The 26,614-nt window shown below is 46.4% G+C and overlaps 1 long non-coding RNA gene across 1 annotated transcript; it reads right to left on the reverse strand.

Annotated features, from left to right (window-relative positions):
* On the reverse strand, nucleotides 1-23,407 carry LOC307096910. Its single transcript, XR_013813319.1, has 3 exons — nucleotides 23,353-23,407; nucleotides 2,776-2,832; nucleotides 1-69 (listed from the first exon to the last, which is right to left on the reverse strand). It is a non-coding gene; the product is annotated as an uncharacterized lncRNA (long non-coding RNA).
* Between the last annotated feature and the right edge of the window lie 3,207 nt (nucleotides 23,408-26,614).

The following is a 26,614-nucleotide window of genomic DNA, read 5'->3' on the forward strand; positions in this document are numbered from 1 at the left end:
ATGCAATGGGTAGATCTAGCAAATGGTCACGGCGGATCTGAAGTCTTGGGAGCAGAGGTATCCACGGGCCTGGAAAAAAACACATTTGTTTCCCTCAAATCAGGGTGTCCTGGTTCCCTCTCAGTTGTGCTGTTGTCTTCTCTAGAGAGGCAGTTGGATGCATTGAAAAGAGTGACCTCGGGAGCCAGAGCAGCCAGGGGGTCCTGGTGTCAGCTCTTCCACTCTATGCCCTTGAGTAGCCCCATCACTGCTCTGAGCCCAGACTCCCTCCCCTGTGAAGTAGAGACCATAATATTACCCGCAACAGTCTCCTGTGAAGGTCAAGCAAGGGAAGGCGTGTACAAAGGCTTGGAAATTGCAAGAGAATGCACAGTGATGGGTGTTTTTAAGCCTTGGCTGAGTTTCCCACTTACACAATGGGTGCAATAATCCCTGCATCTCACGTTCCAGAATGTCAGGAGGTCAAAAAAGTTAATGTTTGCAAAGGTATCCAAGATCTTGGGTCAATTCTCCATTTTACAAATATCCAAACAGTCAGAAAATGAAAAATACCTGAATCATGTTTCAATTCTAAACAATGACTACCTCAGCCAACGACAGGACCCTGAGGCAAAGCACCAAAGACTAAGTTTTTTAAATATCACATTCTCAGTCTCTAAAAGTTCTTCATCCATATTTCTAGCTTAGCTCGAATATCTAACTAAAGGGCCCCAATTCCCAGCAGTACTTCTTTAATATAACTCAGAGCACAGGTGTCAGAAGCTACCAAATAGCTTATTTAGAAACCCAGATTCTTGCCATGTACTGAATCGGCAACTCCAGGGACAGGGAGTGGAAGTCACATCTTAACATGGTCTTTAGGTGGCCTTTCTTCATGCTGAATTTTTAGAGCAACAAATCTGGAAGCCCCATAAAGTGCTGCAGAAGAGTCATGTGAACCTTTTCTCTATATGTCCTCTAGCAGCCAATCCTTAGGACCTCCCCCCCACCCCAGCAAAAAAGAAAGAAAGAAAGAGAGAGAGAGAAGACTTGAGCACATAGAAATCTATTGGAGGGACAGGGCTGGGTGAAAAAAGTGAAGGGATTAAGCAAAAACCAAAAACGAGAAAACACCTGATAGACACAGACAACAGCATGACGATTACCAGAGGGGAAGGGGCAGGCAGGGGAGGTAGGAGAAGAATGGGGGGGGGGGGGGAATATATGGTGATAGAAGGAGACTTGACTTGGGGTGGTGAACACATAATATAATATACAGGTGATGTATAATTTCATTAACCAATATCACCCCAATAAATTCAATTTTTAAAAAAAGAAATCTGTTGGAGGGCAAGTCATGTAACCCCATATCCATAGCTCTGATTCTAGTAAAGGAAGGGGAAAGGCTGGGTCCAGAGCCAAGTCTAGACCTGAGTTAAGACCACAGCAGAGGTTAGTACCAGGAAGGACAGTTGATGCATGAATCTAAAGTAATGAATAGGGCCACTAGGCCCTGAAGGGAGGCTGCAAATGATATCAGAGCTCTGGCCCCCACCCTACAGGTCACATGGGGCAATGTTAGAGGAGGCAGAGAGAGGAGACAGAGCAGGTTATTACAGATTTTTTGTATATAAGAGTTCTAATGACTTGGATATTTCATTTTAATCCATACATACTTTCCTCTGAGTTTCTAGGGACAAATCTTGAATCCTGGAGACCTCAAAATGAGGTACCTGGCTGAACCATGGTTGCTTAATCAGTTGACAGGAGTCTATGACTCTTATACATGGTATTAGAATTGTGTGTGTGGAGATGTATTTTCTCATGAGGCTCGCCTTCCACATAGTATCCAGGTGACCTGCACTTACTGTGTTCCACGATGATTGTTCACTGCAGCTCTTAGTCATTCTGTAGGAATGTGGTGAGCGGCTACAAAGGAGTAAACTTTCCAATTCCACAGGCACAACCCCTATGAGTAAGACCAGATGGGCTATCTTCCCTTTTCTCAGCTGAGCAAACTGAGACTCTAAGAAGTTAGAATAATTTTCTAAGTCACACAGTATGAAGTTCATAAATGGGACTCTGGGTCTTCTGGCTTAAATTTCCTTCCAATGCAGCTTTCCTAAGTCACAGAAACTTGAGACTTTTGAAATACATCTAATAGCTTTCTTCTCATAGCCGAGAGGTAATCTCTACAGGAACACATCCATGTCCATTTGTCATTTAAAAATCTATAGAGCTCTTCCTTCTGTTTTTTTGGTTAAAAAGAAAAGAAAAAAAGCATTCTTGCCCTAGCCAGTTTGGCTTAGTGGATAGAACATCAGCCTGCAGACTAAAGGGTCCCAGGTTCAATTCCGGTCAAGGGCACATACCTCGGTTGCAGGCTCCTCCCCAGCCCAGGACCTAGTCAGGAGGCAACCAATTGATGTGTTTCTCTCACATCAATGTTTCTCTCTGTCTTTCCCTCTCTCTAAGAAATCAATGGGAAAATATCCTCTGGTGAGGATTAAAAAACACAAGCATGAAAACAGCATCCTTATTTAATACTTCGGCATATGAGTTAGGGTGACCATTCATCTCAATTTTCCCAGGACGACCCATTTTTAACATGAAAAGTTCTGCTTCCCAGGAAACCTCTCAGTCCTGAGCAAACTGTGACAGTTGGTCACCTCATCCCCTCAGCGAGTCTCCAGCTGCACAGGAACCCATGCCTCCTGACTCCCCATTCAGGGTCTGACTCACTCTGCTCCCCAAGAATCAGACTCTTCAGAGCAAATATGACACTGGGAAACCAACCTCCATCCAGCGAAGCACTTTGGTGAACTTCTGATCCCAATAGACATATTAGCAATACTGGAGAAAGGATACAAAAAGCAATAATATTAGACTCATCAGTACCAATTTCCAAATGACCACATATAAGAATTTACTTCACTGAATACTGGTGCTGGAGGGAAAAAATGATTCAGGACACAAACACTATGCTGCTCTACAGTTCATTTAGAATACAGTTATGTGCATTCATTATTATGGCCACAGGAGCAGACAACCCAGTTAAATCCTGGCCCTGCCATTTAACCACTGTGTGACCTTGTGCAGGTTGTACCTAATTACCTCATCTGTAAAATGGAAAAAACAGAATTTCCTTCAGAGAGTCATGATGAGAATTAATACATGTAAATTATTAGAGGGTGCAGCAAATTACTCATTACTCCCATAGCCTATATACTGCATGGCCAATGTCAATGTCTAAATATAAAATACACGCAAGCCAAGCAGGGGGTAACAAGGGATTTGATTGTTTCCCAATAATTGGAGAAAATAAAAGGGAGACTGGGAAACTGTTTTCCCCAAATATATTTTTCTTTCTGCCTCACTTTGAGAGTCATTGTAGCCTCAAAGTATTATTGCTATCTTTAACCTCAGGAATATAAATAAAAGAGGAACAATAAACTGGATAATTAATTGCCTCTCACATTAGCACAATATTTTAGATACATCAACGCACTTTTACATATGTCACCCCACCTGACCTGTGCAAACCCCTTCTGATTATAAACCAAGGTTGTTTGGCCCACGTTGTCTTAGTATTTACTACTGAGCATCTACCATATATTTCTTGCTGAGCTGGGTACTGTGGGAGATGCAACAATGCATAAAAATAGGAGGAGCTGACTCGATGGATTTACTATTTATCCGGGGACAAGCTATCAGTAGATACAACCATGTATATCAAGTGCCAACTGACCTGGTTATTCAATAAGGACAATAAAAGGCAGAGGTCACTGTGGGTTGAGGCAATTAAAAGAGATACGAAAAGAAATGAGCGGGCCTTGGTTGGGGTGCCTGCTGTATCCCAGCCTTCTGCTTGTATCTTGGTCAACGCTCTCTAACAAAGGCTATCAGACCCTCAACCTCAGGCTTTCAGGGTGCTCCAGAAACTTCCCACTACTAGCATCTGCGTATCTGAGCCTGAGGGAGCAGCCGGCATCCAAGGACTGAGAGGAGTTGGTGCATAACCCCAGCTCCCTCCCCGCTTAGGGAGGATCAATTTTGAGGCATATGTCTTACAACTTTCCTAGAGTGTCTCTGTTGGAATTAAGCTGCAGTTGCCCACAGTGGTCACTGGTTTGACCACAAACCCTTTCCTGGTTGCCTTCCTTTCCCTATATCACTGCCCATGCCTTTACCTGTGCTCCCTCCCCTTCCCAATTAGACCATTTGCACTCAAATCCTTGTCTAAGGGTATGCTTCTGGCCAAACCCAAATTAAGGCAGCATCATATTTCCTGTGAAATTGGTTAAAACTGTATGCTTCTGACTAGTGAGAAAACTAAGACTAAAAGAGATTAAATAACAAAGATCACGTAAGAAGCATGTGGTAGCACTCAGGTCTGAACCAACATCTTCTGACTCCAAGGCCACATTTGCCCTGTTAGCATGCTGAGAGAAATCACTTGATCTTGGAGATTCAAACCACCCCTATTCCTACACTCACCCTACTCAGTAAACTGGGAACTTTCCCCAAATCAAGACTGAAAAATAGGCTGATGACTTGGTCTTGTTGACTTCCAATTCATTTAAAAATGTCTCAGTCCCAGCTCTCTGTGTGAAGTAAGGACAGAAATGATGGTTACAGGGGAGAAAAGCCCCCATATGGCAATCCTAGATTCCACATGTGAAGGTAGGTGTAAGCTAAGAAGTTGGACCGTACCCTTTCTGTCTGTGGAGATGCTGAGAAAATGTTGTCTCTATATTGTTTATCCAGATCCATAGAAAAGGGCTTTCAAAGCTACACTTCCATTTCATGACTTTTTTTTTTTTTTTGCAAATCATTTGGATTAAGGTAGCAGGAAGCCATTGTGTTGGAATAAGTGGTGTGTGTGGTTACGTGTGCAAGTTTACTGACAACCAAATGAGTTGGGAAGCTTGAGAGCCTTGCTGTGGCTCAAGGAGCTGTCCATGAACCCAGGTCAAATTTTGGCTCAGTCAAGAGGTAACTTGATCCAAGTTTTAAGCAAAATGAATTATCATGGTCAGGAGCAGATGGATAGGGTCAATCACATGAAATCAACCTAAATTTATCAAAACCCGACAGCAAAATTTTCTCTATTTATGTCTAGTGTTCTAGTTACCTGTTGCTGCATACCAACCATCCCCAAATTTAGTGGATTCAACAACCATTTTATTATATCTCCTGATTTGTGTGGGTTGGGAATTGAGGCTGAGCTTGGCTTAGCAATTCTGTTCCACGTGCCATGAATGACATTGACTTGGAGGTATTCAGCTGGTAGATGGGCTGTTCTGAAGGGTCTAAGATGGCTTCATTCACATCTCAGGTTCATGGATGGACATGGCTAGAAGACTAGGCTCAGTGGGGACTGTTGATCAGAGAACAAAGTTTCCAGTGAACCAAGTAGAAGTAACCTGATTTTTTATGACCTGGCTTTGGAATCACATAGGGTCACTTCTGTCAAACTTTTGTCAAAGCAGTCATAAGCACATCTAGATTCAAGGAGAAGGGACTTAGACCCAACCCCTCAATGACAGGATTTATAAAAGTACAGCATCCCATTTGAGTTAAAAGCAAAGGAGGGAAGTCAGAGCCTGTAGGCGTTCTTTGAATGAGACTCTAGCTGCATCTGCTTTGCCAGGACAAAGCATTTGTGACTTAGGGCATGGGCAGAGAGGAAACTGGGGAAGGAGGAAACTGGCATGGCTGAAATCCTGCTCTCTTAACAGTGCTCCCTGCTTCCAGCTTTCCTTGGCTGACAGATAACTGTATGCTCAGCATCAGTCATTACTAAAGAGCTGAGTGAAGGGTTTCACCTACTCCAGGATGCTGGTCCCTTAGAACTGAGAAAAAGGGAAAAGGCCAGTGTAGAAAGGTTTGGCTGGTTTGAGCAATGTGCAAGTCAGGCAGAAATCAGGAGTCAGAGAAATAGTGGCCAGTGTTGCTTGTCCCATCAAAGATCTGCAGCTAAAGACAGGCTCCATGGGGCACTGTCACCAAAGCCTGTGTCTCCCAAGACACGTCGATGTGAAAGAGAAACATCAATCAGTTGTCTTCTGTACGTAACCCAACTGGAGATCGCACCCACAACCCAGGCAGGTGCCCTGACCGGGAACTGAACTGGTGGCCCTTCAGTGCACAGTATGACGCTCAACCAACTGAGCCACTTCAGCAGGGCACTTTCCTTAAAGTTTTATCATCCATTTTTGCATTGAGTCCCTGGAATGGCTGCAAGCAGAGTAAAATCTTAGTTTCCCTATAACCATGACTGACAGAGCCATAAAACCACAGTAATTACCTGACATGTTCATATGTCTGAAGCACTATAATGGAACATCCCATGGGAGCAGAATGCTGGAAGCATTTTGCATCTTTGCATGGTACAATGTAGGCTGCTCCAATTAATGTCAGTCAGATCCACCCACTCCTGAGAAGCCCAAAATTATATGCTGATTTACTGAACCTACTATAATGTTCCAAAATCAATTTTTAAACATTTCTACAAACCAGGACATTATATAGAGGCACTAGAGCAGTTAGTTCAGTTCTCTGAACTTAGTAAATATTCAATAAATGTGAGCTGAATAAATGGATGCCCCATAGGCTAGAAGCCAGGACCCCTGAGTAATAGTCTCATTCTTCTACTAACTGGCCATGAGGTCTTGGGAAAATCACTTCCTCTCATTAACCTCAGCCTGTGCTTCTGTAAAATGTGGCATTTGAACTAACTAACCCATCATCTCTGAGGTCAATCCCTCGCAGCTCTAAAATTCTATAATTTCATGAAAATGCCAAATTCATTTATACTGTTGGTGTCCAAGGAAATGAAAGATAGACTTGGCACTTATTAGAAGCTCTTATTGTATGCCTCATTGCTTATTTTATGCATCATTGTATATGCTTTCAGATCTATTGCGTATTTTAGTTACCATAAGTAACTTTTAAGGAAAATATTATGAACTGTTTTTACACTTGGGAAAACTGAAGTTTTATTAGCTTGTGAAGACATCAATTGCTAGTCTTGATAGAATTAAAATTGCTTTAAGACACTGGGAAATAGGCAGTGCAAAACTGTGATCCCTGAGAGAAAGAGTCAATGAGGTGAGCCTTAAAATAACCTTAGATTTATGCTTGGAGGCAGTGTCCATCTGGAAATCACAAGCACAGTCTGTCAGCCTTGCCAAGTAGAGGAAACAGAGACCAGAGATTAGGGGAGCTGAGGAGGCTTGGAGTTGAGGATCACCATTCCAGAAAGGAGGGAAATACACAGTAAAAGAGCACCATAAGTCTGTTGAGATATCCTCTTGAGTCTACTGAGTACTAGGCTCTGTGTGTATAAAGTGAAACTCCACAAAAGAAATGACCAGAGAGTAGTAAGTTGAACAACCCAGAGCTCTCAGAAGGTGAAGGTGACCCCCTGGGGCATTCACAGAAGAGCCCAGAGTCACACTTGAGTAAAGTGACTAAACTCTTCCTGGAGTGAAGGTTACCTCAACCGGCCAAGCAAAGCAGAAAGATAAGACTCAAAGGGATCAGACTACTTCATGAGTAAATTAACTGCCTGCCCAAACAAAATCTAACACTCTTTAAAAGAAGATAACGAAGTGCAAATTCTTAATGATATAGCTTCACAATGTCTACCATATAATAAAAAATTACTAGACTTTAAAGCAGCAGGAAAATGGTCACTTATAACCAAGAGAAAAATCAGGCAATAAAAGCAGGTCAATATATGACAGAGATGATGTACAAATATTTAAGTAACTGGACAAGACCCAACAATGAGTCATCAGAGAGTCCAAATTCAAACCCAGATCTCCTAACCCTTTCTTATAGAGCTCTTTCCATTGCCTGTGCTCACCAGTCTCTGCATCTGGGGAAATTTATAAGATTTTACCATGACAATCCCAATGCAATTATTCTATCCTTCTGGTTAGCACCTCTCAGAAGTTTGCAGAGACAGACAACAGATCTGAAACCTGTGAAGGCCAGTCTCTGATCAGGAACTAGCACAGGCAATCCTCATGGACAAAATTTCAACAATACTGCAACAGAACTCCTTGGTGTTTCCCTCTACCCTGCTGTGGCACTTGCATGGGAATTCCCCATGGCCACCCCTAAGTCATATATCTGTCAGGAGGAGCTCTGCCTCAGGGGTTGTGGCTTAAGGCAGTGGTCGGCAAACTCATTAGTCAACAGAGCCAAATATCAACAGTACGACGAGTGAAATTTCTTTTGAGAGCCAAATTTTTTAAACTTAAACTTCTTCTAACGCCACATCTTCAAAATAGACGCCCAGGCCGTGGTATTTTGTGGAAGAGCCACACGCAATGAGCCAAAGAGCCTTACGGGAACATAGGAATCAGTGTGAACAGTGAACAGTGGAAGCACGTGCCAGGAAATCAGGCCTCAGCTTCTGCCCTGAGCTGGCAAGAACTTAAGCAAGTTTTTAAAGAGGTAAAGGGAAACATAGAAAGTGTCACAGGCCGCTGGCAATGTTGAGAGTATATTCACGTGTGCACTGCCTATAGGTGTTCGTGAGAAAGTCGTTCAAGGAGCAGACACTGAGTCACCTTCCAGGCTGGGGTGCATTTTTCCTCCCTGCCATTTACTCCACAAGTTGTTACCAAAGCAGATATCAAAGCCCTGCAATTTGCTAATTACAGGCAGGATCCTGGGCTTGTGGGCCCAATTAGGCACTTGTTCCTCATTTTCTGTGTGACCCGGGTGGACTGCACCCACAATTAGCCACTTGCCTTTTAACTGCCCTGAGAGCAGGCTGACTCACCTCCAATTCACTCCCACTATCACCTCCAGATAGCCTTTGGTATCTTTCTGCTTTTCAGGTTACCCCCACTTAACTAGTACCTATCTCTCTGTGCATCACAGGGCAATGTCTAGTTTCCCCAACTGGGGCTCCTCTGAGATTCCCTGCACTTGCTCCTTGCCTAGGCTTGGAGCCTGTAAGGCAGGAAGCAGTTCCTGTTGGTCTGGGCATCTTGCCTGGCTCCCCCAAGAGAGCTCAGAGACTGTGGTCGCGTTCAGTTCAGCCTCTGCCCCAGACACAGGAGTGAGGAAAATTACAGCTTCTCTGGAGCCGGCTCACAGCCAGAGCTTCTGCCCACACTCTCCACCAATACCTCCTGCTCTGGACCTCAGTCAGGCCAGGGCTGCATCCGGGAGGACCCTCTGCCAGTCCTGGGGAAGGAGGTCCCGTCGCTGCCAGCAACAGTTCTCCAGGGAGACACAGGTTGGAGAAAGAGAAAACCCTTCATGATTTTCTACTTCGTTCGGAAAGCCACCTGGCAAGCAAAAAATTTCCAGCAAACTTTTTGATGATTTACTATGTCAATGGTTCCTACCCTTTTTAGTGTCACAGACACCTTTGAAAATCTGATGAAAGTTCTGGACCCTCTCCAGCAAGAAACACTCATAATTTTTTTCCCATTTAATTATGTAATCATTCAACAAATATTTATGGAGCACCTCTGTGCCAAGCACTACTTGGCACTAAGCAAAGATCAATGGACAAAATAGACAAAAATTCCTACTCTCATGGGGTTTACATTCTAGCAGGAAGAGAGAGGCATTAAATAACAAATGTGATAAATAAGTAAAGTATACAGTCAGTAGAAAATAAGTGCTATGGAAAAAGAAAAAAATTTGAGCAGGGTAAGAGATAGGATAGTGGAGACGAAGGCTGTATTTTTAATAAAGTGTGCCAGGTTGTCCTCATTAAAAAGTGAAATGTGAGCAAAGAACTGGAGAATGTAAGAGGTTTCACCATCTGGGTATTTGGGGAAAGAGTGTCACAGCCAGAGGGAACAGCCGGAGGGCCAGGGCTTGCCCTTTGTCTGAGGAAAAGTGAGAACAGTGTGGCTAGACTGGAGAGAGGGAGGAGGCAGTCGCAGTGGGTCAGGGAGGCAAGGGGGTGGAGGGACGGATATCACACAGGTCCTTGTAGGTCACAAGGACTTTGACTTTTACTCTGCGTTACATCACGAGCTATTAGTGAGATTTGAGCAAAGGGGTAACATGATCTCAGTGGTAGCAGTGAAGACCTTGAGAAGGTTGAGTCAGAGGATTTCCTGAATAGCTGTTGTGTGTGCAAGAAAGACATGCACCTATAATTTCACACACACAATGCAACAGTTACCAATCTCCTAAACACCCATCTCCATGGATTCAGGTGATAAAGAGAAGTGGTGACCCCAAGGAGGGAGGGGAAAGTGGTAACTCCAGAGGAGAGTGAATGCCTTAGCTGTATCTAAAAGGTGTGCTTCTTTTTAAAAACACATTAGAAGATGTTTCAGGAAAATATGGTAAAATACTAAAGGCCCAGTGCACGAAATTTGTGCACGGGGGAGGGGGTGGGTGTCCCTCAGCCCGGCCTGCACCCTCTCCAATCTGGGACATCCCTCTCACAATCCAGGACCACTGGCTCCTAACCACTCACCTGCCTGCCTGCCTAATGCCCCCAACTGCCCTCCCCTGCAGGCCTGGTCACCCCCAACTACCTTTCCCTGCAGGCCTGGTCACCCCCAACTGCCCTCCCCTGCCGGCCTGGTCACCCCCAACTCCCCTCCCCTGCCAGCCTGGTCGCCCCAACTGTTCTCTCCTGCTGGCCTGGTCACCCCCAACTGCCCTCCCCTGCCGGCCTGGTCGCCCCAACTGTTCTCCCCTGCTGGCCTGGTCACCCCCAACTGCCCTCCCCTGCCAGCCTGATTGCCCCCAACAGCCCTCCCCTGCCAGCCTGGTTGCCCCCAACAACCCTCCCCTGCTGGCCTGGTTGCTCCCAACTGCCCTTCCCTGTCGGCCTGATCACCCCTAACCCCCTGCCAGCCTGATCTCGCCCCTAACTGCTCTCTCCTGCCAGCCTGATGCCTCTGCCTCAGCCCCCACCAGCATGGCTTTGTCCAGAAGGAAGTCGGAAGTCCGGAAGATGGCTGGTTGACCTAGTCCTATTAGATATTACCCTTTTATTAGTATAGAGTAGCATCTGGCAATCTGAGTGGTGGATAAATAGGTGTCTATTATTTTTTCAATATATCCTATCTAATAAAGAGGGGATATACTAATTGACCCTCACGCTGTCACAAAGATGGTGGCACTCACAGCCAATAAGGAGGGAATATGCTAATTGACTGTCATGCCCTCAAAGATGGCGGCGCCCACAACCACAAGATGGCAGCACCCAGTCCCCTCAGCCCCACCAGGGTGGCAGGCATGCAGCAAGGCCGGGCTTGCCCCCAGGCGGGTCTGGCCACTCCACGCGCCTGCCTCCGGAGTCCCCCAGTTCCCTCAGCCCCCCAGCCGCCCAGGGCCGGCCTGAGGCACAGGCAATCCCCGGATGCTGGCTGCCCAGCCACCCAGGGCTGCCCGAGGTGGCAGCAGCAGAGTTATGATGGGGCGTTGCCTTCCCCTGATCACCAGGTCGCCTCCCACCCCTGAGGGCTCCTAGACTGTGAGAGGGGACAGGCCGGGCTGAGGGATCCCCCCCCCACCCGCTTCAGTGCATGAATTTTCATGCACCAAGCCTCTAGTTTAAAACAATTCTTATTTTACAAATGACTGCTCATCTCAAGGTTTATCAGAGTCTCACTTGCTCATCAATGCATTAGAAGAAATCAGCACAATCAATTCTGCTAGTATTCTGGCTGTGATTCCAGCTGGTGTACTTCATGTCTCTAACTGATTTTCCTTCCCCTCTTTCCGGTGGCCCAGAGTCAAAGGTGAAATAAGACAAGGACTGACACAAAAATCACACTATAGCAACATAGACTAGAAGACAAAGAGAGTAATGGGAACTGGGGAGACTGGGGAAGGCACCCAGCAGAGGCAGCCCTTCAGCAAGATCCAGATGGGCAGCATGGGCCTCGCAGAGAGGAGGGTAAGTCTGTCCAGCTGGGGGCTGCTGCAGGGACAGAGGCAGCACTGGGTGCACCCATGCCCCTACTCCGCCATGGCCCATTTTAAGAAGAGCAGGCAGACTTTCCTCCCTGCACTGAATTGGAGAGAAAGGCCAGATGGGATGGAGTCCCAGAGCCCTGCAGTCACCCCAGTGGGACCAAGAGAGCCCAGTGGTGGAAAAGCTTAGATCCAGGTGTGCAGCCAGCTGAAACCTGCAGACCAGGGTGACTTCAGGCCCCTGGGGGAAGTAGGGCTACTGAGCTGGGCAGAGTCACCTTGCTGACCTGGAGGGAAACCTCCTCAGGAGCGGACCAGACACGCTCCCCAGCCACCTCTGCGTCAGCCACCTTGGGCCATGGCCCTCAGACAGCCAAGCCTCCCAATCTGCAGGCCTGTCCCTGAGCCCAGGGGAAGGTCCCCTGCTGCCCACATTTGACAGAAACTTGCCAAGTCACAGTCCTGGTTAGGTGCCAAGGGAAGGATTTCTCAGGGCACTGTTTTAACAAGACCATGCTTTCTAATGACTAGTTTTCTCCTAATTAAATAAAAAGGGGGGGGGAGAGAACCCAGTGATTACCCCTCCTTGTAATACCACCTTCCATTTATGTGCGTCTCTCTTCAGAGGAGCTCAAAGTGCTTTGTGTATTATTGTATGTGTTCCCCTCGTATTATCCTGGAGATTCCTGGGGACGGTTATCATCATACAATTTTACAGCTGGGAAAAGGGATGTGGCTGAGGTTAAGCAACGTGTCCAAGCGCCCTCACTGGCTATGGTCAGTATTTTGGAGCTCTTCTAAGAAACCTCCTCATATTTGAAAATAAAATTGTCCCCTTGGAAGTAAACTAGGCTAAAACAATGCATAAAGAATAGCCATCTACTGCAAACTTTACAATAGTAATTAACACTATTTAGCTCTTACAACATCCCATAAAGTACCTAGTATTATACCAATCGTACATAGGGGGAGAATGAGATTCAGAGAGGTACAGTAAGCTGCCTAGAGTTGTATGATGATAATAATATTTATAGTAATAGTAAAAGCAGATGCCAATATTTATTAAGCACTTACCATGTGCCAGGTATTTGACATTTATGAACTCATTTTCATTCTTATAATTTTCTGAAGCGGTTATTAGTATTATGATCATTTTGTGGATGACAAAACCGGAGTGCAGAAAAGTAACTGGCCCAAGGTCACACAGCAAGTCAGTGGTAGAGCCATGCAGGAGCCCAAAAAAGCTATGCGTGTCCCCACCACAGCAGTTTCCCCATCTGAAGGAATACTGTATTCTGAGCATTGGCCTGGGAACACCAGGTACAGTCCAGGTGCCTCAGATATAGTCCCAGGACTGCTCTGTGTCCTAATCCCTGTCCTTTGATGGTGGGTGGAGGTGCATTTTCTGTACTTCTGCTCTGCCAGGCCCCTCACTCTAAAGGCGGGTACCAGGAGAGGGGATCATGAGAGAAAAGCTCTTCCTGCCGGACTGACCGAAAATGTGATGACTACTTTCACTGGTATAAAATGGCACCACCCTAGCTGGTGTGGCTCAAGGGTTGAGCGCCAACCTGTGAACCAGAAGGTCACGGTTCAATTCCTGGTCAGGGTACATGCCCAGGTTGTGGGCTCAGTCCCCAGTGTGGGGCATGCAGGAAGCAGCTGATCAATGATTCTCTCTTGTTACTGATGTTTCTCTCTCCCTCTCCCATCCTCTCTGAAATCAATATAATTATATTTTAAAAATATAAAATAAGATGGTACCATAGGGGCTGTTAGCACAAATGTAGTGGAATCAGAGAGTAAGGATTAACCTAGAGCAGTGATTTTCAACCTTTCATTTCATGGCACACATAAACTAATTACAAAAATTACATTTTTTGCCAATCTGACACCAAAAGGGGGTATAATTTTGATTCAGTCATACCAGATGGCTATTGCTATGTTGGCAGTTGTCATTCTTTTTTATTTGGCAATCTAAGGGAAAAGGGGTCAGTGCCCCTGACTAAATAGTCAGGTAGTGCATGTTCTCAAGGTTCTTTCAGCACACCAGTTGAAAATTGCTGACCTGGAGAGACGTTCAGAGCAGTGGGAAGCGAACTTGCTGTGGTGTGTGTACGTAGGAGGCGGTGCACTTAGCCCTTCCACACTCCAAAGAAATGAGCCCCCAAACCATCCTCGAACCTGGGCTTTTTCGTTGCCCTCTCCCCTAAAGCATCCTCCAGTGACTCATCCCACTCCTCATACCGCCATCGCAAGAGGGGGGTGCCCTGGATGGGACAGTCCAGCTAACACTGCCCATCAATAAACTTGCCTGCCAGACTCAGGCTTCACAGTAGGGCTTCCAAATGCCAGCATACTTCCTGGGGCAATGAAGGTGAGGCCGGGACCCTCCCCCGACTCTCAGGCAAGGCTCGCTGGGCTGCCAGGTGGCAGGTCGCACTCGAACCTCTGTCTTTTCTTTCCAGACCAACACTTGTAGCAGACTGACCACAATGCTCACCCCCTGTCACTGTGGGTCCCGTCCCTTTCCGATTGGCCAAATTGCCAAGAAGCCCTTCCTGAGATGGACAGCATGAGTGGCAACCATCTACCAGCACGTCCCAAACAGCATGCACATAATTCCCAGTGAATGTGGACTACAAGCTCCCTCCATCCCCCAACGTCCCCAGATCTTTCTGATAATCTCAGAACATTCAGGAAATTCCTGGCTTGCTGTGTCTGACAGCCAAACTTTCCAGAACTTTACCTTTGTGGAGAGCTGGTGTGCTAGAAGAGGAATTCTAGAAGACAGCATCTTTCATCAAGTGGCTGCAAACATGAGTTCTGGAGCAAGACTGCCTAAATTGAAGCTCCAGCCCTACCATTTACTCGCTGTGTGACCTTGAGCAAATTGTTGAACCTCTCTGTGCCTGTTTTGTTGCCTGTAAACCATGGGTAATAAGAATTCCCATTTCATAGGATTCATAGGATTGTGGTGAGAATTAAATGAGTCGTTGCATTAAAGTGCTTAGCACCAAGTAAGCACCCAGTAAACGTTAACTACTATCAAGAGGCCTGGAAACATCTTCTCCAGAAAGAATCCATTATTTTTCGTCAACCTCACCTTTGCACCGCCAGGACTTGAGGGAGGTAGAGGCACTGTGAAAACCTGTATCAGGAGATCTAGTCTTCTAAGGGTTTATTCATAGCCCCTGCTGACCACATGATATTTGCAGGAAAAAAATAAAAATAAAATAAAGAAGTCCAGCCGGTGTTGCTCAGTGGTTGAACCCTCGACCTGTGATCCAGAAGGTCACAGTTCAATTCCCAGTCAGGGCACATGCCCAGGTTGCGGCCTTGATCCTCAGTGCGGGTGTTCAGGAGGCGGCCGATCAATGCTTCTCTCTCTCATCATTGATGTTTCTCTCTCCTTCTCCCTTCCTCTGAAATCAGTAAAAATATTTTTCAAATAAAAATGAAATAAAGAAGAAAAATCAGATCAAGACCCAGGACCCATGCCAGGGAGGAGGGTGGACAAGGCTCACCCTGGAGCCTCCCTGAAGATCCTCCGTTTGCTGTTTGGGCCCCACCCCCGCCCCTGCCCCGGACTGGAGGTTCCCCTGCAGATGTTCAGACCCTTCAGAAATTTAAACCAGGGAAGCCCAGGCTTGCGAGTTCCCAGGGCCTCTCAGGCACGCGGCAGCTCTCCCCACCGGCAGTGCCTCAAATACCAGAGGACCTGCCAGACGGACTGTTTGTGGGGAGCTCGGGTTTCTCCCGCCGCGGGGCTGAGCCGGTGGCGGTGGCGCAGCTGCTGGGAGGTCACGCCCGAGACACGTCCGCACAAGCCCGGCCTGGGGGGCATGAGGGCTGGGGGTTAGGCCTCGTCTCGGTTCCCATCTTCATTCCACAATCATGCAACACTTCCTCTCCGCCCCACCCCCCCTTCCCTGACCGCCCACCTCCCCCACCCCACCCCCGCTAAGGTGGCTTTCCTCTTCCTATGATATTATTGATATTATTTTTGCAAAACAAAACAAAGCAACAAACTCTAAGGGAAAAGAAAGGTTTCTTTACAAATGCTAATTGTGGGCATTTAAAAAAATTATTTTGGAATTTGTGTTGGATATAGAGGTTTTTTTTCAATAAATGGCATACAGAGAAAACCCTACATTAGCCATAGGAAACACAAAGCCATTTAACCTTGAAAGTTAGTCTTCATTTTTCATTACTGAAAAACTTTGCATCCTGAGAGCCTTCTACATCTGATAAAAATAGGGGCACTGAACAGTTTAGCCACCTGTGTTTTCCTTGGATTGCATATTTTCCACTGTAAACAAGAAAACACAGATTGGAAATCCATTCATTCCTTCCTAAGTGCTTTAGTTGGGGTTTATTTGTGTTTTCAACCAGTGGAAATCAAAAACAACCTTTGCAAGATTTAGGGATTTTGTGCAAAGAAACACCACGGCATCATTTTATGCCCTCTGCAGCTATTTTAACATTAAGCCCAAGAGTTTTTAAATGCTGCTAATAGTTATAATTACCATTTAATTTGCCAAGCACATTCTACATGTGTTACTTGTTATTTGTGATAATAGTGTATTCTTTTTTTAATATATATATTTTTTATTGATTTCAGAAAGGAAGGGGGAGGGAAAAAGAGATAAAAACATCAATGATGAGAGAGAATCATTGATTGGCTGCCTCCTGCACACCCCACACTGGGGATTGAGCCCACAACCCAGGCATGCGCCCAGACGGGGAATCGAACCGTGACCTTCTGGTTCATAGGTCGATGCTCAACCACTGAGCCATGCCGGGCCAGGCATGAATAGTTACTTTTAATTCCTATTTTAGAGATGAGAAGATAGGCTCAGGGAGAATAAGCGATAGCTAATAAATGATGCAGGCTTGATGCTCACGCCACTCCGTGTGAGAGCTGCAAAGCCGTGCTCTTTTCACTACCATAAACCATTCCCAGTGTCTAAGCATTTCTAAGTAAATGGATGGCTAGAAACATACAAGTGTAGCTGATCTCTTCTCTCAATTTTCAACATAACTTTTAGGGAAAGAGGCATACAGTGAAAGGCCCTGGTTTCTAGAGCTAGTGCTGCCTGTATTGTCTTGCCACTCAACTGCTTAACAAGGCTCTGAGCCTCAGTTTCCCCTCTCTAAAATGACACATGATCTCTAAAGTCCTATCTAGCTCTGTCATCTGAAGATTTGTCCTAAATTAAAGGTACAGATTCATCAACCTGGTATTGGACATGACATAACATTCATCACTACTCTTCTGATTCCCTGGCTCCGTTAATCTAACTCTGGGGCTCTCAACACTGGCTGCACAGTAGAATCTGCTGCAAGAGCTTTTAAAAATGCAGATGCTCAGGCCACACCCGCAGAGATTCTAATTGAATTGTTCTGATGTGTGGCCCAGGCATGGGTATTTTTCAAAAGCTCCCCAGGTGAATGTGGAGCCAGGATTGAATATTGATCTAACCTAGTGAACTACTCCAATTTCATCCACCCCAGTGGTGCTTTTACTAGTATACATGTAGCTAGTGTAACTGGAATCCCTTTTTATAAAATGCAATAACACTAGTGCTACCAGAGTCCATCTCAAAACAGATGTGAACTCTTGTGTAATTTGCTTAAATAAGTTAAGATGTCTCATCATAGCTTCAAAATGCTCTAAGTGTGTGTGTGTGTGTGTGTGTGTGTGTGTGTGTGTGTGTGTGTGCTGTTATTGTTGTTGCTGAGACAATAGATGACTTTTTCTTCCAGGGTAGAGACAGAAGAGTGTTACAATAACCAGAGGTTCTAGGTCAATCTGATCCAATAAGTGATTGGCCAGGTGAAAGAGATCACACAAAATATTTATTTAACCCCAGTATAATAATACCCATTCTTTGGAAACAGGCTGTTGTAGACCTGGCCTGGGAGACCGGGTTGAGCTGGAGGTGGTAGAAGTCTGGGCGTCTGGCTAAGAGGTCAGCCTGGAGCCATTTGAATCCCCAAAGGCCCTGGGCTATTTCATGTACTATTTCTCTTGATTTGGCATCTGTTACAGGGAGGCAAACTTTCCAAAGCTCTCCATCTAAATGTGACACAATGACACAAGTACCCAGGGAAAGTCCAAACATTCTCATACGTCAAAAAAGATCTACTTCTTATGGAAGGATCTACTGATTTCTTGATATACAGAAGACATTTAGAGAGTTCGTTTTATTTTTTTTAAATCTGTTATAATTTGTTCATTAAGCTTATGCTTTCTCCTTTGTGGGAAACTATAAGACTCACCACATCACACACACACACACACACACACACACACACACACACACACACACACGGAAACTAGTTTGTTTTTTCCTCCAACCTCTGGTGACATAGTTCAGGTGCATGAAATACTAGTAGGTAGTATTAGTTGATACTGTGGTCAGAACCATGATTTCTCCAAACATCTTCGGTGGGACTGACATTCAAACAGGAAACAGGAACATCAGGCAATTCTGGGCTTTTGATCTTTACCTGTTACTTGTAAACAATCTCAACCATACAAAATCGACACAAAATTCTACTTAATGGGAAGCGAGTGGCATCACCTCACATGTTAAGCTGCTTCCCCTGGGCAATGGAAGATTAAGATTTCTGAACAGGGAACAGTTTTGATCTTGCCTTCTAGCTACAGTATTTATATTCCAGTAAAGTTTACCTGCATCAGTTAGTAGTCATATGAATGAATATGCAGCCCAGGATCATGTTCTTAAATAAGGATATCATCCAAGGAATTAGGAGTTGGGGTGGGGGCTTATCCTAGTAATTAAAGATGAAAATCACCGAAAGATGCGGAAATGTTCTCTAATGTGAATTTCCATGATAAACTCTGGGCAAAACAATAAGGACTAGAATAAGGGAGAAGCAGGCTGATGAAAAGGCTGCTTAAATAAGGAAACTGGGGGAAACATCCTGTCACCCCAGAGACATAGATCAAAGATGGGTCTGTGCTTTTAAAAATTAAAATTAAATTTAAAAATCAGTCTAGGTAAGAGAAAGGGGCTTTGAAGTAACAGGGAAATTGTCACTTCTTGCATAAACTACAGGGACCAGATCAGAAAGACTGATCTTAAGAAGCTAATAGTACAGTTTCCAAAGCAAGAAATTATTATTTTTTAAATCTCGCTTATCTATAATGATATGTAGCTTGAGTTTTGGAACAGAAGTTGCCTAATGAAAATGGGTTTTGTGTCTGTCTAAACCAATAGACGTTTATTGAGCACTTACTATATACCAGGCACTGGGCTAAGCATAAAGATGCTAAGATGAGTAAGACAAGTCCCCTTCCTCAAGACATCAGGTGACATTGCTTACAGTGGAAATTCATATGAGCTATTAGTACAACCAGGTTCACTGATGATAAATCTCATTGCTCACAACTCGAGGCTTGGTAGTCAAGATAGTTGAGGGTAACTTGGGCATGCCACCAGCTTTGATCATTTGTTCAAGCCTCAGTGCCTACCCTGGGCAAAAACTCATGGGAGGTGTGATGGAGGGTGTAGGGATGGATAAGTCAGGTTCCCCATCTCCAAAGGTTCCCAATCAAGTTTTCAGATGAAAAGGAAAACTACATGAGTAACTTTAAGAGCAAGTCATTGCAAGTAAAGACTGCTTGCTAATTGGTTGCTCCCAAGAGAAACTAAATAGAGAGACTTTTGAAATGGTTTGGGAGCATAACGCTTTAAAAGCACAATAGATTAAAACACTGGCATGACAAATTAGCTTTGCCAACCACTTAGTGAATGATCTTTCCTTAGCACATTGGCTAATTAAGAAGTAGATATTAACTGGTGAGATTCTGTCTCTGACAGACATTTAACGCTATGCAGAAGTTTTAGGAACCATCAATTTCTAGTTTAAGGAGCTTTTCAGGGAAAGCAGAGTCCTAGTACATTTTGATTCAAAATAGAGATCTGATTAAAACCTAACTAACATCCTCTAGACAAGAGTTGGAGCAAAAGGAAATGTGACATCATTCCAACTGTCCATGTCAACCCTTCAGCTATTCCTTCAAGTCTTCCCCAACAATCCCAGCTTGGATGGCTGTTACTGTATCAAAATTCTCACATCTCCCTGGGCCATATCCCTGGATCTCACACCCCATCCAGTACAGTTTGGAGCTATTCTCTGACTGGGTCGTGGTCTTCCCAATTAGTCTCTGACCCTGACACTAGAGATTACATTTCCTCTCCTTTCTGCCTCCCCCACTACTCCTAGAATAGGGCTGTGTGTATGGTATGGGCTGAGCATGGCTTGTCAGGGAGAGCCTTAGACTTGGACTGGAAGACCTGGAGACCATGCCCAGGTTGACCACTGAGTAGCTATTAACTTGGAAAAGTAAGTTTTCTGTCTGGACTTTAGTATGCCATCTATAAAGTGAAAAGGATGGGTTATACATTCTCTGAGGCCTGTCCCTAACATTCTATGATTATGTGATTTCAAGCAAATATCAAAAAATCTCCTTCTCCAGCCCCCCATATATACCACCTCCCACTTCACCTCTCCTTTCTTCTCCCTGTATTTGTGAGTTAGCAGGCAACTGACCACTTTAAACGAGGCAAACGCACAACCTCAAACACACAGACCTCAAATTATTGTTCTTAGGCCTCTCAGTGTGCATGCTCCTAAGACTGGCATTTTTATTCTAATAAATCCAACATGACATTAGCCCCAAATTCCACTAAATACAAAACTGAGCACTCTATGTATCTAATTCTTTACAGGACGGTTTCACATACAATTCCACAACATTCTACAATAACCTGCTACTGTGGGGCTCATTTTACAGAACAGTTTGATGCAGTCCCAGAGCAAACCAGTAAGTTGTTACCACCCACAGAAGCCACCTGCCCCTCCCTGAGGTGCCACAGGCACAGCTGCAGGAGCTTCTTGAGTGGGAGGCAGGAAGGGAGCAGTTGGAGTTCAAGAAGAAACAAGAGCAAGGGCAAGAGATGGAAGAAGGGGACAGCTACATTCCTGGTACCGGTGAAAAGTCCGAAGGCCATCAACCTTAATCTGCCCTCAGCTCCCAGCGCCTTACACCTCCCAAGATTTATAACCCGTGGGCTGTTCTTCTGACCTTCTGCCACTTCCCTGCCCTCTCCTGCTCTCTCCCCTCCTTAGGATGCCCTGAAAAGAATGCCTGTTGCATCTCTCTCCAGCTGTTTGATCTTTTTAAATGTCTCTCACTTGCCCGTGGCATATGCTCCAACCGAAAAATAGACCTTGGACATTCAGGCTGGGAAAGAGTATTAAATGGCCAAAGCCAGCCTGTGCCAAGGGTGTGGGCAGCCCCATAGATAGCTATGATTACCAGATGTCCTGGATTTGCTGGGATGGTCCTAATTTAAAACATTCTAGCCTCTTGTCCCCAGCAGTGCCTTCACACTTGTCAGATCATGTGTCCCTATTTGCAGTTTGGAAAACATAGTTACCACATGGACACCCGATATCCAAGCGTCAAACAGACCCAGAGTCAGCGTCATGGGGGTGGAAAGAGGACAGATTTTGGAGCCAGATGGATCTTGGGTCAACCAGCTCTGCCACTTACTATCTGTGTGGCTCTAGGCAGCTTTTGTTCTTTCTGAGCCTCCGCTTCTTCAGCTAGAAAATTGTTAGTTTCTCTGGAAGTTAGACCCCTGGATTTGGGCTTATCAGAACAACCACTGCTCATGGACACTTAATATCTTCCAGATGTTTCTGCCCTTCTGTCTGTACTGTCATTGTTTGGATTTTGGTCAAAATCTTGTGTGTTATAATTTAAAGCATTAACTTAAATGTAGGGTTCCAAGTGCCATCTTAAACAGCTATGATAATAGCAACCAAAATATCCCCCAAAATATAAAATGCCCTTCTGTATTCCTGCCCATCTATTCCGAATCCTCCTCATTCTACCGGAGACTCCATTCACATCCACTCTCCATTGCTCCCTAGAGTTTCACATGGGCTGATCCTGCCCCAGCCAGGACAGGAGGCTCCAGCTGCTTTGGGATCATTGCTGTAGGTTCCAGCTGCTTTTGCCTCTGCACTCACTTCCCTCTAGTCCACTTGTCCCAGCCCAGCACGTGGGCCTCCCTTGAGCCACCTCTCATCACCTAATACTCAGGGGCCAATGAGGACAGTGGAAGGTGGGCCCTCTGCAAAGCCAGCCAAGTGCCATACCTGATCCTGCCCCCAACTAACCTGCTGCTGACCTTAATTGGGTCACTTGATCTTTCTCAGCCTCAGTGCCCATCTCTAAAAACTAGGATTAAGTTTCCTATATCTGGTGCCCATGAGAAGCATTTTCACAGCCTTATTGTTGCCATGTATTTAACAAGCATTGGCTCCTCCAACTTCCAAATCTTCTTCAGCTCCTATTTCCAGGCATATCAGGCACAAACTCAGAATTCAAACCCCTTCAAACACCCAGCATTTAGAACCCTCCATAACCTGGCTGCACCCCAAACTTCTCAAACTTATGTCCCACCCAGAATACACTTTTGGTACCAGTCATGCCATGCTCCTCACTGCTCACCTACCCGGCTTCTGCATTTCTGCCCAAGCTGTTCCCTTTACCAGGCATGCTCTCTGCCCACCTATCCAAGGAGGTCTCTCTTTCTAGACTGAGTCACATCCTTTCCCCACTGCTCTGGACTGAATTGTGTAACCCCACTCCCAATTCATACAGTCACTAACTTCCCTAGTGTGAACTGTATCTGGAGACAGGGCCTCTAAGGAAGTAGTTAAAGCTAAATGAGGTTATAAGGGTAGGGCCCTAATCCAACAGCATTCATGTCCTTATAAGAAAAAGACATCTGAGAGCTTGCTTGCTCTCTCAAAATATCTCTCTCTCTCTCTCTCTCTCTCTCTCTCTGTCTGTCTCTCTGCCATGTGAAGGCACAGTGAGAAGATAACCATCTGCAAATCAGGAAAAGAGCTCTCACCAAAAAGCAAATTGGCCAGCACCTTGATCTTGGGCTTCCCAGACTCCAGAACTGAGAGAAAATAAATTTCTGTTGTGTGAGTCACCCAGCCTTTGGTATTTTATTATGGCAGCCCAAGCAGACTAATACACCCACTATCACTTCTCTCTTCTTCCTCAGAACCCTATGTCACTTGTCGCATGTCCCTCATGATAGCACTAAGTCAGTGACACTCTGTCTTACTAACTGAGTAATTTCCCCTATGTGTGCCCATTTTGCTCCTCCAATAAGGAGATAAATGCTTTTTTTTTTTTTTTTTTTTTTTTTGCAGGTAAGAGCACGAGGGTCTGTATCACCCACGGGTCCTGCACAAAGCATTATACACAGCAGCTGCTTAAGATGTGCTTCTCTGGTTACAAGTCCTTCAGTGATGGAGGAGGAACAGTGGTCTGAGAGGACAGGAGTCTTTCCAGAGTGGCTGGAGGATGCCACAGGGGCACACACTTACCCTGACCCAGACATTTGCTTTTCTATGTCCAATCTTGTCTCCATCACCACGGCCCAAGGCAGAATGCTGGGAAGGGGCAAACACACAAGATGATCTACATGGATGTAACAAGGAGTTTCCCAAACCACCAGGCTAGCTAACAGAGAAATAGATACCCCATATTGAAATAGTCACTGAAAATATTTGTCACTTATTTGCACATTTTATGTGTATACTAAAAAGCAGTTGTATACTCAATATTTTCAATTATATATATTTCCGACCACCTGCTGTGTACCAACCTCTATATAAGTCACTTCAGACCCAATATCAGTTAAACTTATCTCCATTTTACAGCTGAGAAAAAATGAAACTTAAATAGGTTAAGTAACTTGTCCAAGGTCACACACCTGGTAAGTGAAACTGAGAGCCAGTGATAGATTGCCCTTGGAGAGCATTCGTTTGCTAGTTCATTCAGCCCATGAACAGAGGAGCCGCTGCCATACGCAGAACCCCCAAACTATTATTTGTAGGTAGGAGAGCAGCATAGTCTCTGTCCTCATGGAATTGCAGATGAGAGGAGAGGCCATGCAGATCACGGGCTGTGGGTGACTACAAATGCCACAAGAAGGAACAGGAAGCAAGTGTTTCAGGTGTTCAGGACCCATTGCACTCTGACCCCGAGACCGGACATTGACGGACAAGCAGGAGCAAGGTGCAGAAATGGAAGGGTGCTGGTAGAGTGAACTGTGGAGGGTTCTCACAGTTCACTCACCAGAACCGAAGGTTTGTAGGGTGCTGGACCCCCGGGAGGTCAGGCTGAGGCACCAGGGGTAGGAACTCTGGTAGCATGAGGCTGACTTTTGGCAAAGCTACTGGGGTCTCGGGACACATGGTTTACCCCATCCATTCCCATGTGCCCCACCCCCGACTTCTCTCCTTCAGGGAGGGAACTCCTTGGGGCACAGGGCTGCTGAGAAGGAGCTCCATTCTTAAAAGGGGAGTGTAGGGTGTGGCAGAGAGGACTTGGAGTATAGAAGTAGCTGTGCTCCACCCAGCAGGGTGACCTTGGATGTGTGTCCCAGCAAGGCAGACATGGGGCAGGACTTCAAGGGCCTTGGCCTGGGCGTTTCCTGAGCTCCATGTGATGTCCACTCACGGCAGGGGAGGGCTGGAGTTGTGGATCTGCCAGAGGGTGGAGGCATGAACCCAGAGGGAGGTGCTGATCACCTGCCTAGCCCAGAGGATGCTGTTTCTGATTCTGGGAAGTGGGCACAGTGGGGCCTCCTGCTCAGAGCTCTCGGATCACTAAGCCTGGCCTCAGGAAGGTGCTGCCAATGTCAGACACCCCCAGGTTGAAGGGCCTCCTGTCTGGCCTCTCCAACCACAGCCCCTCCCGACCTTCACTCCCCAGGCCCTTCTCCGAGTGAGATCATGCTTACAAGACTGCTCCATCCAACGAGGCTAACCTACCTAACCCAAGGAGACTAGATCACTCCACGGGAATATGAAGGGCAGGAAAGGGCCCTGCTGGGCTGCCCCTGCCGGCTGCCTGCCTGCCCCGAGCTGAGCCGCGCCCTGCAGGGGCAGGTCCTCCCGGGTCCCGGGGGTGGGCTGGGCTGGGAGCGCGTGGGTGCGGCGCACGCTCGGAAGTGCCCCTGGGGCCAGGGCGGCGGGCGGCTCCTGTTTCCCGGCTCAGCCAGGGCGGGCGCGGGGCAGCTGCTGGGAGGTGAGCGGAGCAGCCTTTTCCCACAGTCTGGGGCGGTGACACATGGCGCTCACACATTCCACAGCCGGCGGCCGCGCCAGGCCTGGCTGCGAGTCAAGGCCGCGCCGGGAGCCGCTGCCGCGGAGCAGGTTCCGACTTTGGCACCCGCTGCGCCGCCCTCCCGCCTCCCCTCCCGCGGGGCGGGCCAGGCGGGCAGGACCGGGGCCGCGCCGCCTGCTTAACCCTTGGGCGCCTGGACACAATTGCACGGTATTTTTTCACATCGCAGTGTGTAGGTGCCGAATACATGTGGAGGGAATGAATGAATGAAGGAACAAAGGAACTCCTGGCAGGCACACACAATGCGCCTACACAGTCATTCGCCATTTCTAAAGCAAGCACCTGACTCCCATTCTCTCCACCCATTTGGAAGAGACCCCAGGGAGTGGGGGAGGGGGGTTTACATTCTTCCCCACCCCACCCCCAGGTTACCGCGGGGAAACTGGACTCGGGGAGAGGTGGCTAGCTCAAGGCAGAGGTTTTTGCTTTTAGATTCAGATGGGAACTGTCAAAGGGAGGTGGGGTTGGGGGACTCTCCATCAAGTCCATCCTCCACCTTTGGGTCTGTAATTAAGGGCCCTGCCAGTCTCTAGCCTGGACCCACTCCCACAGCTCGCTGTTTATTGATGGGCTGCAGAAGTCTTGATCACAGCCCATGCTGGCAACCATTTGAGAGCCTCAAAAATAAGCAATTAGAAAAGTTAAAAAAAAAAAAGTGCCCTCTGATTCTAGGGCAGGCATTCGGTTCCATGGGGTGGCAAGCACCCCCTGTTTCTGCTTCCCTTCAGCTTCTGTGTGGGCTCCACAGCACCCCTCCAACGCTAGCACCCTAGGACTGCACCGAACTGCCCAGGCAAATAGCACAGTGAAGCAGGAGGCCCTGGGGAGCCATCCCTCATGTGAAACCCCACAAAACAAGGAACCCAGCAAGCATCTCCCACAGGAGCTGCCCAGACCCTGGGGTCAGGAGGTGTTCTGGAAACTCCACCATTTCCACAGCGGTCTTATGTGCATCGCCTTTAATTCCAATGACAACCAGTGAGATGGGTAGTTTTAGTGTTCCTGGTTTATACCTAAGGAAATTGAGAGACTTAAAGAGGTAAAAATCTCTTGCCTGAGGTCCCATTGCTATAAACATGCTTGACCCCAGGTTTGTCTAGCCACCAGTCCAGTGCTTTGTCAGCAATCTCTCAAAGTTAAAGTGCAGTTCAGATTACATTCCATGCACACACCCTCTCCCCCACTTCCCCAGAGCACACACACACACAAAGACCTGCCCAGCCTTAATCTCCTCAGAGCAGAATCCTACTTGATCCTCAGTGGTTCCTCACCAGGGATCCTCAATGGCTCTGGCTTTGGTAGAACATGGCAGAATTTTTCAAACTCACTTTTGTTCTATGAAATAAACTATCCCCATCTTCTGATCTGCAATCAGCAATTCTCGACCATTACAACATAATCAAAGGACAAAGAGGTCAACCATGATGTCCTGGGTATATTCAAGTCAATTCACTC

This window comes from Cnephaeus nilssonii (assembly GCF_951640355.1).
Source record: "Cnephaeus nilssonii genome assembly, chromosome: 3".
NCBI classification, from domain to species: domain Eukaryota; kingdom Metazoa; phylum Chordata; class Mammalia; order Chiroptera; family Vespertilionidae; genus Cnephaeus; species Cnephaeus nilssonii.